Consider the following 13,868-nt stretch of genomic DNA (forward strand, 5'->3'; position numbering starts at 1 on the left):
TCACTCACTCCATCCATCTGTCGGCACATTCGTCAGCCTTGTCATATGGAAGGGGATACAGTGAACAACACTCATAATTACAGGGGAGGATGAACAGGGCATAAACAACTCAGCGGAGGTGAGGGCACAGAGAGAGAGAGAAAGAGTAGGAGAGCGATGGAGGGAGGGAGAGGGAGAGCGAGAGAAGACAGTGACATAGAGAGAGAGGCTGGCAGAGGGAGAGAAAGAGTGTCAAAGAGACACAGGGAGACCGAGTTAGATCAGAGAGGAAAGAGTCTGAGAGAGAGGCAGGGCAAAACAGATGAAAGGAGAGAAAGAGAGAGAGAGAGAGAGAGAGAGAGAGAGAGAGAGAGAGAGAGAGAGAGGTTGTGAGAGTGGAGGGGAGGGAGGAAGAGAGAGAGAGAGAGAGTCAGGCACAGTCAGAAAAAAAGAGACTTCAATATAGAAGTTGAAGACAACAAAAGAGAGAGAAGAGAGACGGATGGATTGGAAGTGACAGACGGTTTATGAGAGTTAATAGGTGAGACAGCAAAAACAAGTACAGATTCTGTACAGTCCCACGGTGCATTCATGGTAATGACATATTGTTCTTTCTGAATATGACAAGAGGATTGTGGGAGGTGTAAGAAAATTCACAGCTTAGGTGTAAAGATTCATACTGTAGATTAAGGAACATTTTCACAATAACAGAACTTTGACTTTCTTTTGTTAATTAGATACTGCTCAGAAAAAGAAGTGGGAAAAGAAAAAAGGTGGGAAAAGACAGTGTGGGCTGTCGTGTCAACTCCAGCGATCAATCAAGACTCCGTGGCAGAAAATCACAACTAGGGCTGCAACAATTAATCGACTTCACCGAGAAGTGTCAGCGATGTAAATTACCTAATTTGCATATTAATGAATGATGTACCATTTGGTTCTGAGCATGGGGTCTGCAAGCACAAACCCCCCCAGTGTAAGCATGAGTATATGAGCACCAACCAAGTGAATCCAAAGCATGGGAATAATGTAAAGACAAACGCAACGCTGAAATGGCATACTACAGCAGTAAGTGCCATGCACAAACACCAGGTGACACCATATTGCTGTTCTCAGACACACTGTTGAAGAAGTTGTGTTTCATGATGGTGTAAGTATTCTCTAGAAGGCAAATTATTATGCGTTTGCCTTAATTCTGCCTTTAAAATCAGCTCTCTGGCCACCTCATATGCACTACAATTGCTGGGTAGGTCTCTAAATTCCTCAGCTGATTGATAAAATAATCAGATTAAACAGATTAATCAATAATACAATAATGATTAGTTACAGCCCTAATCACAGACACTGACACATAAAAGTTCAGCATGGAGGTGCATATAAGCTATCATGACTGGCACTTGTACGCATGCACCCACGCACACAAAAACACAAGCAGACACGCACACACCCACAACAAGAGTCTAAATTTCTTTCATGTTGCCGTGACAGAAAACAACAGAAAAAAAAAGTCTTTCTAGTGTCTCTCAATTGTCAAAGAATCTCTGCCGGATTTTTCCTTTGTATTACTCATGAACGGGATGCGCATCCTGCTGACAACTGAGTTCCACGTTCATCAGCGCATCACTTTGTTGTCAGAGGCAGGATAGATTTCAAGATGTTATCCTTCAATTTTTTTTTCGTTTTTAATTCTGATTCCTTCGTTTTCTTTCTTCCCCCCCCCCCCTTTTACGGTCCAGCTGTGCTGCTACCCAAACAACTGCCACCCAATTTCCATTTCCTTTTTTCCCCTGTTCTATTCTCATGCAGCGTGAGCAAACGTTATACGTATCCAGTCACAAATACATTTATTTAAGTTGAGGCAAGAAGGCTGGGTAAAAAAGATGGAGAAGGACGTGTTGTCAACAAACATCAAGGTGGGCTGCTGCCTGCCTGCTTGTGTCAGTCTCTCTTTTGCTTTGTTCCTGTCAGTATTGATTTAAACACTTGGTGGTGGTATGGAGATTTAGCCCAGCTAATGCTATAGCCTTGATGATAAGTATCATTAAAACTCAATCAATAAAGCTTATAAACATCTAAAATGTACCTTACAACTCTCAAGTATATATTGTTCTGTCGGTTGCTTGCGGAGTGTATTATGTTTGGAGGCCGTTTCATCACTGCATCAGCCTTGAGAGTTTCTTGAAAAAATTTCTTATCGTCATCTGGGTTTTGCCTGGTCTGCTTTCGATAGTACGGGTGCTTCAGCGATCCGCACGGCGCCTTTCAAAGGAGAACAGAGAAAAACCCCTGACATCTTCTCTCTCATCCCGCCTGCTACATTCTTCTCCTCCCCTTCATTCCTACCCTGCTCTTTGTTTGCAGTCGATCAGCAGGTGAAGAGGTTGACCTCGCCGGGCCAGACACTAACCCGCTGGGCTTCTCCCTGAGCACACAAAGACCCAGCAACCTTCTCCGTCTTCTTCCACCGCTCTTACACACTCAATCTCTCGGTTTTCATCTCTGCCCGCACTCTCTCTTTCCCCTTTTGTTCTCCCCCCCCCCCCCCCACCTTAGCGTGAGTTATTGATTTCTGCAGAGGTTGACTGCTGCAGCCACCTTCCTTTCTCTTTTCTCTCACTCTCCCTCCTTCTCTACCCTCCCTCCTCCTTCTGTATGTCGACTTCTTTCTTTTACCTCACTTTCTGTTTCTCTCAATCGCTCTCTCCCCTTCACCCTTGCTCTGCCGCTCTCTCCCAGCAGTCTTCCCTCTCCCTCTCTCTGGGAGGCACAAGTTAAGGCTAAAACTTCTCCACTCAGCCAGCACATGTACAAGGTTGATCCTTGATCTCCCACTCCCAATCCCCCTGGAGCTTCACCCCAACGGTGTACAAACACCTTGACCTGGCTTCGATAGATTTTGTCCCATGTTAGTCGTGCTTCACTGGACACGGTACAGGATATCTGTTTTTTAAAAGAAAATGGGGGTGGGGAGTGTTCACTTTTGGCTTTTGTGGCCTGTGTAAATTCTGTTTATATGGTATTACATGTTTAAACTTTCACGCTTTTATTTTGAAGGCAGCGTACACATCTCGCTGTGAACCACAACTTAATTGTGTCATGTTTTGTTTTCTTTGTGTCTTCCTCATGCCTTAAGATACGGGGTTCATATTAACACTGCCCATGTGTTATGTAAAGAGTATTTGCTAATGAATGTATTAATTAGTTTAAATAATGACCTCATGAGCATAACTGGTTATGCTAAATAACTCAAATCAATACATGATAGGAACTACATACTTACTTCACACACCCCCTATAGAGTAAATGATCTTATTACATTTTGGAGCACCTTGCTGCATACATTTGCATATTAAGAGGGAAAAACGTGTTTTAATATTTATCAATGCATTAATTAGCTTAATGGCCTCATTAGCATAATTGGTTATGTTTAATATATCATGGTGATTATGGCGCAACATTAGGCTGCTCAAGTGCCTCTTGTTTTAAAGGTATTCTGTGCCAGATGTTGTGAAGTTACTGTATGTATCATTGTCATCATCATCACTGTATCATTGTAAAAATCTGTCATATAATAATGTATCACTACTACACTCTATAACCCTTACGCTGATTTCTTTTGCCATATTTCATTATGTCCTTTTCCCGATGCTTTTGATATGTAAACTACCTGTCAACTGTGCACATGAGAGGGATTTTTGCAACAACTCCTAAATTGGACCAAATGAAAGAATAAAGTACATCATGGGACTGACTGTAATGTGAAAGCCACATTAGTATGTGTCATCACTGCTAATTTCACAGCAAAATGCACACAGTTAATAAAGACAACAAAACATATAGCATCTTCCAGCTTTCTTTGCAGAGAGCTATACAAAATCGAGGAGACGTAGGAGATAACCTGATTCAATCCCACAACCAATAGGGTTGGGATTATCAATAATTGGTTACTTTACCCTTAAACAAAGAATGAATTCAGCACTGTCCTTCTACCATGACCATTATGTTTAATGAATTTGCTGAAATCTGAAAATCTAGGAATATCAAATGGCAAACCTACATTGAAAAAAACAATGTTTGTCCTGCAAAAATGCTTCACACAAAACATTAAGGCAACCGCATGCTGTTAAGTAAATCCAACATGATATAAGTGAGTTCTATATTATTTAATAGGTCATGTTAAATTTAGATAAAAAGCTGAAACCAGTTACTACAAATGGCCAATTTCTTTTCATAAGCGCAAGGATTATACTTTTGCAGCATACCAAGTGTTGCCCACCTGCCCATCATTCCCTAATAACCTGCCCACCATGTCCTGGGGAACATGATGACCATATTAGTAATGAGGACGTGGCTGACAGGTAAGGCTGCACCTGGCTTGTGGAAGCTCATTAGAGAGTCTTAATGATGTGTTGTGTTCCATAATTAGGAAACTTTTCGGCTTTCTGTCCAATCTCCCTGTTTGGTTGCAGTGTTGGCTGGGGGCAGCGTCTATGCTTTGGTCTGGTTTGACAGCTCGAAGGCAGAGAGTTTCGGGGAGATCTGTGGAGCCCTCACATTGCATCTGCCACTGAAAGTTTCTGTGGGAGTTTACATGAGGACAGGGGATGATAATGGGATATGAGAAAGAGGAAGTTAGGGGCTGGAACCTGGGAAGTTTCAAAAGTTGTTTCCGAATATGTGTAATGAGCACGTGTGTGTATCTTCCTCCCACTGACTTGTGTTTTCCTTTGTTTTCTGTGTTTTTACTGTGACTGGCCTGCGACCAGCTTCCACAAGTGAGATGGTGTATGTGCAACTGTGTGTGTGTGTGTGTGTCTACATGTGCGGGCATGCTTGTGGGCCCGACTGAGTATTTGTGTACCTGTTAATGAGAGCCAGAAAACTGTGTTTCCAAATGCAGTCTCACAGTTAAAGTCCCAAACTTATAAAGTTGGGAGAGATTATACATATTTTAGTTTGTGTGAAATGAATGTGCCTGCCAAGTTTGTGTTTTCCTTTCAAAGGCGAGATACTGGATACAAACTATTGCAGGTGCACTGTAAGTATATGCTTTTGTGAGTCAGTGACAGCCAGAAGCATTGGGATGCATTTATTCAGGAAATTATTCCAGATTTATTGCCTGGAAGATGGACCATAAATATATGACAAATACAATCTATGAACAAACTGATTAATTAGACCCATGGAATCTCAGTGTTTGAGACTGTCATGGCTTAGTTTGCAGACAGTCACCAGTGAATAAAGCACTGTTATTTCTAAAGCACACCATGTTAATTCATCAGAGCCATCAGCCAGCCATCATGGCTACTGTTGTATTAATGAGAGTTTATGTGAGGAGAGAGGATGATAATAGATACTGTACAGTATGAAACTGCTTTAGCTTCAGTAAGAACCTTTGAAGTATTTTTAAGTGCCTAAGTTAGTCTCAAAGTACCTAAGTTAGAACCTGTATGTATCTACTCAGAAAGAATCCAAGTTAGAGTCTCTAAGTACCTACATTAGTCTGACAGTCTGTGGATTTAAAGCAAGTCAGAGTGTGCGATGAATGTGTGTACCTATCCTATTCAGTGTGTGAGTTCTACTCATTTTTGAATCACCAGAAAGTAGCTGGCACCCTGTACAGTAAGTGTGCTTGAATGTGGGGCTCTGCGTGTGTGCGCGGGTGTGTGTGTGTGTGTGCTTATCACTATACTGCATGTGTGTCTGTGCCAGTTAATGAGCGCCAGAATGATTGAGTCTGAATTTGCAGGTCCTGTCTCGCTGCAGAGGAGAGTAAATGATGAATACACTTCAGTCATTTCAAGACAGGCCTTCATCATTTGTTGGAACTGTCAAACAGTCATCAAGGCTCACTGTGGGCAGCTGGAGAGGATGAGTCCTCGTTCATAATTGAAAACTGAGTTTAGAAATGTCACATTTATCCGGCCATCTAAATTTCAAGCCAGGAAATCCCCAGTGGCGTACAGTAAGTGTAGTTGGCTGACAGTACCTATCAATCCAAGGTTCAACATTTTTGTCAATAGAGACAATCGCCAGTGGGGGATTTGTTCATTTTTAACAAGGGCAATGTTGGCCAGTCTCAGTATGAGACTACGCCGCTGGCAGACAAAGCTCTCAGTACATTACTAATATATCATTCCTTGGTGGAAGAAACACTCCTGCTCTTTCTGTATAACCAAACATTGACATAGCAGTGACAGCATTTCCCCAGCATTATCTCCATTTACGTTCATTCACAAGTTTAAGCCGCTGTAGTGTCCTTTAGGCCCTGCCATTATTTTTCTTTGATCACTATGATTTTGCAATGCCTAAGCAACCAAAAGCAGACGTTGTGCTAACAAGGGAGGTGGGGGAAGCTATAACCTTTGAATCACCTGCTCAATAACCTTTCTACTCTTTGCCTCAAGACACAGAGCCAGTTTCGCAGACACAGATTTAGCTTTATCGTATAATAAAAAACAATTTTGCCAAACGGGGCTGGGTCTAGGACTAATCCGTGGCCAGGAGACAGTGTCCCATATTCTCTGTTTTCAAAAATCCACCGTGTAGTTACTCTCTAGGACATGTGCTCACCTTTGAGTATCTGTGTCCAAGGTCTTTTTCCTCTTTAGTGGCTTCTAAGCAAGGAAAATAGAGCGATAATCTATTCTGCGTAATCATGCTTTGACCTGGCTAATGGAGGCAGCGTACCCCAGGGCTAGATGTAATCAGGAGACAGTTAATAAAATGAACAAGACTGCTTTACAGATCCTACTAATGTCCCTGACCTTCCCTGAGGGACGGAACACACACACACACACACACACACACACTCATACAGTACATGCATGTACTCATGTAATGCACATATACATCGCACGCATGTCGGGCATGAACATTCCAGCGCACTGACGCGTATAAACACACACAAACAAATAGCCCACATTAATTCTACAACATCATTATTATCTCCCATGATCCTTCATTCTCTCCCTCTCCATCTCCTCTTTAAGGAGGGATAAAAGGACAGATGAATCTCTTACCCACACCTCACAAATGCTTTCAAACAGGTGAGAGGATGCCATCACAGAGTTAAACCTCAGAGTTCAGAGGCAGAGTTTGAAGGCACCATCTATTTCTGTGTGTATGTTTAGTTTACAGCTGGAGGGCATTGTCTCCTCCTGAGGTCACACACATCAACCCCAAGGAGTCACGACTCCATAAACAGCTGTCAATCAAACGCTGCGCTGACTGACAGAGTAAACATACAGAAACAGACATCTCATGTCACTCAGTACCGGGCTATATTTACATGAATAACACAGTAAGCATACTAGCATAAGCACACACCCACATATCTGCAAGCATACACACACACACACACACACACACACACACATCAACGCTCTCCTTTGTTTTTTCTTTGCTCATAAAAAAATATAACCACTAACAATGTAAAAAGACACAAATCAAAACAGCATGTCATAGAAGTTTGCAGTTTATGATCCCTCATGGAAGTTTAAAAGGGCTGCCTAGACGACAGTATATGCACTTATAAAAGTCTGACAGTTCACACTGTAACCTGGCACGATCTCTGCCACGCATGTATGCTCCCAATTAGCCAATATGACTATGGCTTTTTCAATCTCTCTCTCTCTCTCTCTCTCTCTCACCCTCTCAGTCTCAAAGTGGGTGGTTGAATACTGTCACTTTTTTACACACCAAGGTCTTTGTAAACTGCTTTTTCTGCTATTTAGCTTTCTGTTTTAGTGTCTGTTTACGTTTGATATTTTCCTAATGTATATCTTTCTACTCTTTAGTTGCTAATACTTTAAGATATCTTTTGTTAACATCATATGATTACATAGACATGACTGCAGTGTTTACTGTTGACATGAAAAGTATGATGAGTGATGAAAAGTAATGCATGACATATTGCGCCGGCACCTGGATGCTGAACCTCAATGAAATGAAAGAGCATTGTCAGTCTCCAATCATGGCTTTGTGCGGGCGTTAGCAGTTAAGGTATAAGCTCAGCTCTCTACTTGCGTGGGATGCACTTCAGCTGTTAGACTGAAAAACGGCAACGCATCAAGGCGTTCGCATCGAAATGAAAATGTAATTCTCCGAAGGCTTGAGGGCAATACAAGGAAGAGCGACTTGCTGGAGCATGATCACTGGTCGCTAAGGGGGAGTCGTCCTGAAGCCCCGACATTCCCAAATGACAGAGCTTCAGTCATAATTCCTGGACGTCGTTCCTGGGATAGCATTCCCAGGAAGATTAGGGCTGATGAGTGATCGGTGGAAGAGTTCTCCTTGGGGAATGGCAGGGAAGCAACCTTGTCAGTGCAATATCGCCCCCCGACATCTTTAATCACTGCCACATGCATGAGCACATGCATGTACTGTACATACTGACGCAATAATACCTGAATGTTGCACACACACACACACACACACACGCACGCACATACACACACACCCTATGTAGTAGGATGGCAAAGATCATGAATTTAAATAAACCAAGGAGATTTTTTTTCCACGAGTGATGGGCCGGCGCTAAGAAGGTGTGATAGTTCCTGTGGTGACTGGCTGTGATGACCTTCACTGTTGTTGACAGTAAATAGAAATCATATCAGAGAGAGAGAGAGAGAGAAAGAGAGAGAGAGAGAGAGAGACAGAGAGAGAGAGAGAGAGAGAGAGAGGTGGCATAACTGGACTGAGGAGTGACAAAAAGAGAGAGCGAGCTACACTGATATTAAACCACAGTGGAGGGTGTGGGAGCTGAATATGCCAGATCCCTTATTAACAAGACACTGCAACACACACACACACACACACACACACACACACAGACACCAGATATATTCACTGTTATATTTTCCCTTCTTCTTCATGTTGAATTCTCATTGTATTTAGACTCCGTGGCAGCATTGCTCATGCAACATTCATGCCAATAAGGCCTGGTGAATTGTATAGAACTGACTTGAGAGCTCAGAGAGACAGAGGGAAAGAAAGAGGGGAAGTTTAAAGCCTCTATGCCATTCCCCACCGTCTTTATCAGAATCCCTCTCTTTCTCTCCCTTGTCCTCCCTCTCTCTCTCTTCGTTTTCTCTTTGTTTCTCTGGCCCCGTCGTTACACGGGGAGCGGAGTACTGGAGGGAGAGGCTAATCTACCACAAGCCCAGGACAACGGGAGACACCAGCCCACCACCACATCTCCCTCCTTCTCTCTCACACTCTCTCTATTTCCAGCTCTCTCTTTTCAGCTCTAGCTCGGACTCTCTTCACTCTTTTCTTCTCTCTATCTGATTCTCTTCCTGCCTTGGTCTTTCTCTTCACATCACTCCTTTTCTCTCTCTCTCTCTCTCTCTCTCTACTGCCTCCACTCCTTTCTCTCTCCTCTCGTTCCTCTCTTTCTCTCCAGTCCATGACACAGCATGAAACATGACCTCTCACTTGGGCCGAAATCCCTGCTTTATTTCTGTTGTTTCCACGCACATACACACACACACATCCACACACCCACACCAATACCCGTAGATACCACCCAAAACCCAAATGTTATTTCCAACTGCTCCGGAGCTGGTGGAAGACAGGGGGCTTATTGAGATGAAGCATGGGGCTTTGGGGGTGACAGCGTGGGCATGATTGTCTGCTCTGCCAGCCTCCTCCTCCCTGAAACTGTACGGAAGCTAACCCCCACTAGCAACCGGAGCTAACCGCCAGGAGAGAGAGAAAGAGAGAGCAGTATTTCAATTTCCTGCCTTTTGCAATTCATCACCCGCCTCTGACTGCAAAACTGCTCAGTTACGCTACACCACTCCCTGGAAGAAATAGAGGGATTCTTCAATCTAGCTTTCTGCAAAAGTAAGGTGCTGGTTAACACAATACATACAACGATACAATTCCCACAGAACGAGCTAAAACAGATCTGATGACATTTACTTCTGTTAAGGTTAAGAACAAATTCACACCACCAAAATTAAGGCTCAGTCAAATCATATCTGTGAAACCACTGAAATGTAGCGTTGCATCAAAATGTCATCATGTGGAAGATTATGATTATTAAAATGTTGACTGCCATACAGATAGATGCGCTTCCACAGAGAGCTAAAAGCTTCATTTTGACAGCTCTCAGTGAGTGTATCCCCAGTCTTGCTGTAATGATAGGTTTACGATCAAAGAATGTTGCTGCGAGAGAGCGAGAGAGAAATAAAGGTGGAATAAATACTGGAATGACTCTCAGTGTAACTCCTTTCAAAATTCTCTCTCAAGCCTTCACAGCAATGCACTTGGACACTTCACTTCACAAGCTGTCTGTTATCTACGAATCTAATGTCAAATGTGTGTGGTTGCATGTTAGAATGTGTGAATATGTGTTTAAATGCGTATGTGAAGATAAACAATGTAACAATCACAGATGTAGAGACTGAAGATGACAGATAGAAAAACAGAAAAAGAAGGCTACACAAAATGACATCATAGAAATAACAAGGCAACAGTAAACATGACGCAGGCCCTTGGGCCAATCAGTAACAAGATGCATCATCCATCAAAGCTGGACCACTGGTGTAGCAGTTATGGCCTTTCAAAGTTTGAAATTTTGCCCTTTAATTATAGCGCCCCATTAGGTCAATTAGTATAAACACTGGACAATACATCATCCCCGCACACACACACACACACACACACACACACACACACACACACACATAGACCACCCCCACCTCCACCCCAACCGCAGAAAGCATTTTTATAAACTTGGTCAGGCGATTCCATAGTAAATAGGCTCTAAAATACATAACCGATACATAAAGAAACAGACAGATAGAGGGATAGAGAGAGAGAGAGAGAGAGAGAAGGGTGACACCAAGCAACAGAGAATGAGAAGAAGAAAAGGGAGAGAAAAGATAGCGAGGCGCAAAACGAATAAGGAAACGGAGAGATAGGCAGGTGCAAAGCGGAACATTTTGAAGCCGAGATACAGGTAGTCTGAACAACAGAGCGAAACACACTGTTGGTGTTCGCAATACAGTCACGCTACGTTATGTGATCCTGTTAGCTTGCCTGAGTCATTGTACTGGAAGCATTGTGGGACGGCAAGCACCGAGGAGGCAGTCGGCATCTTAAAGCCACGGGGATAGAAGGCTAAATGACAGATGATACACAGAGTTAAACGCCACAGGATGGCCCTAGGCAAGCTGGGAGCCATAGAAACTTATACGGCAACACACACACTGCAAATTGCATACCGACATAGACAGACTCTGAGATACTCATATATTAAGCATGCTCACATGCTGGTATACATGCACACTGTCCCGTCTACACTTGCGCACACAGAGGTGCCCAAATATCATGCTGTGAATCTAATCTGAGTTTACAACCCCCCACACGGCACAAGTCTTTCCACTGCACCCTATATCTGGATTATGATAACTCCATAACTGCCTCGGATAAAGCAGTTAGGTGGAGGCTCGTGGAAACATTAGCAGATTCCCTGTAACCCCCGCAGAGATACGCAGCAGGAGACATCAATGGAGAGATCAAGGAGTGCAAGAAATTTCTCCAACTTCTCATTTTTCCTGTTCTCTCCTCTCTATCCTCTCTATTTTATTTCCTCTTTTAACCCTTTCTTTTTTTCTTTATTTCTTTCTTTCCATTCTCACTGTCTACTTCTCGTTCTCTTTCTGTCTTTCTGCTGTCTCTTTCTCTGGTAGACTTTTGATACACACACACACACACGCACACACAGATGCAGCACCTTTTGAAATGGGTGAAAGCTTTGCGACAACATCAAGTCCCATTGTGGCGCCTATTGTAAGTGCTCAGTGTTACTGACAACGGGGACAATAAAAAAAAAACCCCATGGCTTCACATTGAGGCAGAACGGATGGAGAGCGACACGGCATCTGAGAGTGTCTGGCTGTAATATTTCTCTGTTGTGATGGCGTGCTATTTTCCACTTCACGAGGCACAAAACCCGCCGTGTACCAAACAATGCACTCCCTCAGTGCGAAGTTGAAGGTCCCTACTCGAATTACAATAAAACTGTACCATTGAAAGCATATAAAGAAAATAACCTCAGCGTCGTTTTCCTCTGCAGCCGAGCGGCTGGTGAAAAGCTGTGCAAAGAAAATGGGGCCTATGGCAAGGCAATGACACAGAGAATGAGGCAATGAGACAGAAATGGAGAGTCATAAGTTGAGTGTGTCTGTTGGGAAACCTAAAAAATAAATAATAATAATAAATAAATAAATAAATAAAAAGGGCGGCTTTTGCTAGAGCAATCAAGTTAGTTACAATTACACAATGACACCTTGGTAACACTTTATTTGGATAGTCCAATGTTGATAAATATCAGGTGACAAAAAGTAGATCAGTAGAGTAGATCAAGTAGATAAAGTGTTCAATAAAGTATCAATTGCCTATTTGCTGCATCGCTATACACCATGTAACCATAAACCTAACCCCATTTTTTTTTTTTACAGTTCCTGCAGTATTTCCAAATGGGGTCTTAAATCTTAAATGTAAATTAAAAAAAATAATCAAAATGACATTATTTCTTGATGGAGGTTTCCCTCCAGTGAACTTGACAGCAATTTAAAATCTAAAAACAAGCCTTCCAAACAAAACACTGGTTTACAAGGTGAGATGGGAGAAACAATTGATTTGTGCATTTTGAAATAGCCACGGCGCTGCACCACTGAGCCCCAAATTAATGTGGATTGTGACTGCTGAGGATAATTGTACATCACTTTTGAACTGAAATTTTTTAAGTAATGCTTGGAAATTTGTATAGAGAGATGAGGTCACTAGGAGAGGCCTGTAGCAGCCAATAATGTAATAACTACCGTTATTGTAATAACTGCCAATAACGTAATAATTTTTCCGTTCTTAATGTAGTAAAAGTCAATAATGTAATAACTGGCCAATAATGTAATATATTTTCTGAACCAATAATGTAATAACTTTTTGCGCATAATGTAATAAGTTATTACATTATTGGCTGGTTATTACATTGTTAGCTGGGTAAAAAAAAATCATGAAAATGTAATAACTGGAGCCGATAATGTAATAATGTACTTATATCACTTTATTTAAGTTTTATTTATTGGCTATAAAGTGTCACACTTCCATGACACTTACCCTTACTGTTGCCTCTTTCAAATAGCTGCTCAAAAACCTGACCACACATACACACACACACACACACACACACACACACACACAGACACACACACACACACACATTAGGAATTATGACTATTTATTTGTTTGTGGTACTTGATGGTTAGACTTATCTCCAGCCCTGCCTTCTACTGTACTACAATTACTCTTATGTTGTATAATATGAAATCTATACCTCTTTGAAGATGCTTTGTCCTCGAATACAAAGACCACCATTTCTTTTCATGAAAAATGTCATCTTTAATTAAACGTATTTAAATTTTTCAAGCAAACTGTTTCAACCACACTATTCTAGCTATTCAGCACTCTCTCTCTATGTATATATACCAAACCTGACTCCTGAAAGGTTACATGAAAATGTATTACCAAATCAGAATCCTTGCCCTATTTACATCCCTGGCTATTTGAATACAGTCATGACAAGCTCGACAAAGAGTCTAAAACCGAAGCAAATGATATCTATAGTTCATTCTTGAAGACGTGTATTTTCTTTGGCAGTCCCCATAATTGACCACTAGATGGCCGTTGATTGACAAGTTATCCAGTCATGTGACATTAGGCTTTCTTCCTTTGTCTGCAAACTTCTGTCTTCCTTATCACACATGTTGAAAGGTAATTAGTGATTTAATTTAATTTAGTAAATACAATTTATTTAGTTGAGATTCATGAACACAGATTAACATTTCTTATATATTTAGTGCAAGAGGATATACAAATTT

At 41.9% G+C, this 13,868-nt stretch overlaps 1 protein-coding gene across 1 annotated transcript in view; it reads right to left on the reverse strand.

Annotated features, from left to right (window-relative positions):
- cntnap2a (contactin associated protein 2a) overlaps positions 1-13,868 on the reverse strand; it is a 332,210-nt gene that overhangs the window by 66,058 nt on the left and 252,284 nt on the right. The window lies entirely within an intron of this gene.

Source organism: Centroberyx gerrardi, chromosome 22, assembly GCF_048128805.1.
Source record: "Centroberyx gerrardi isolate f3 chromosome 22, fCenGer3.hap1.cur.20231027, whole genome shotgun sequence".
NCBI classification, from domain to species: domain Eukaryota; kingdom Metazoa; phylum Chordata; class Actinopteri; order Beryciformes; family Berycidae; genus Centroberyx; species Centroberyx gerrardi.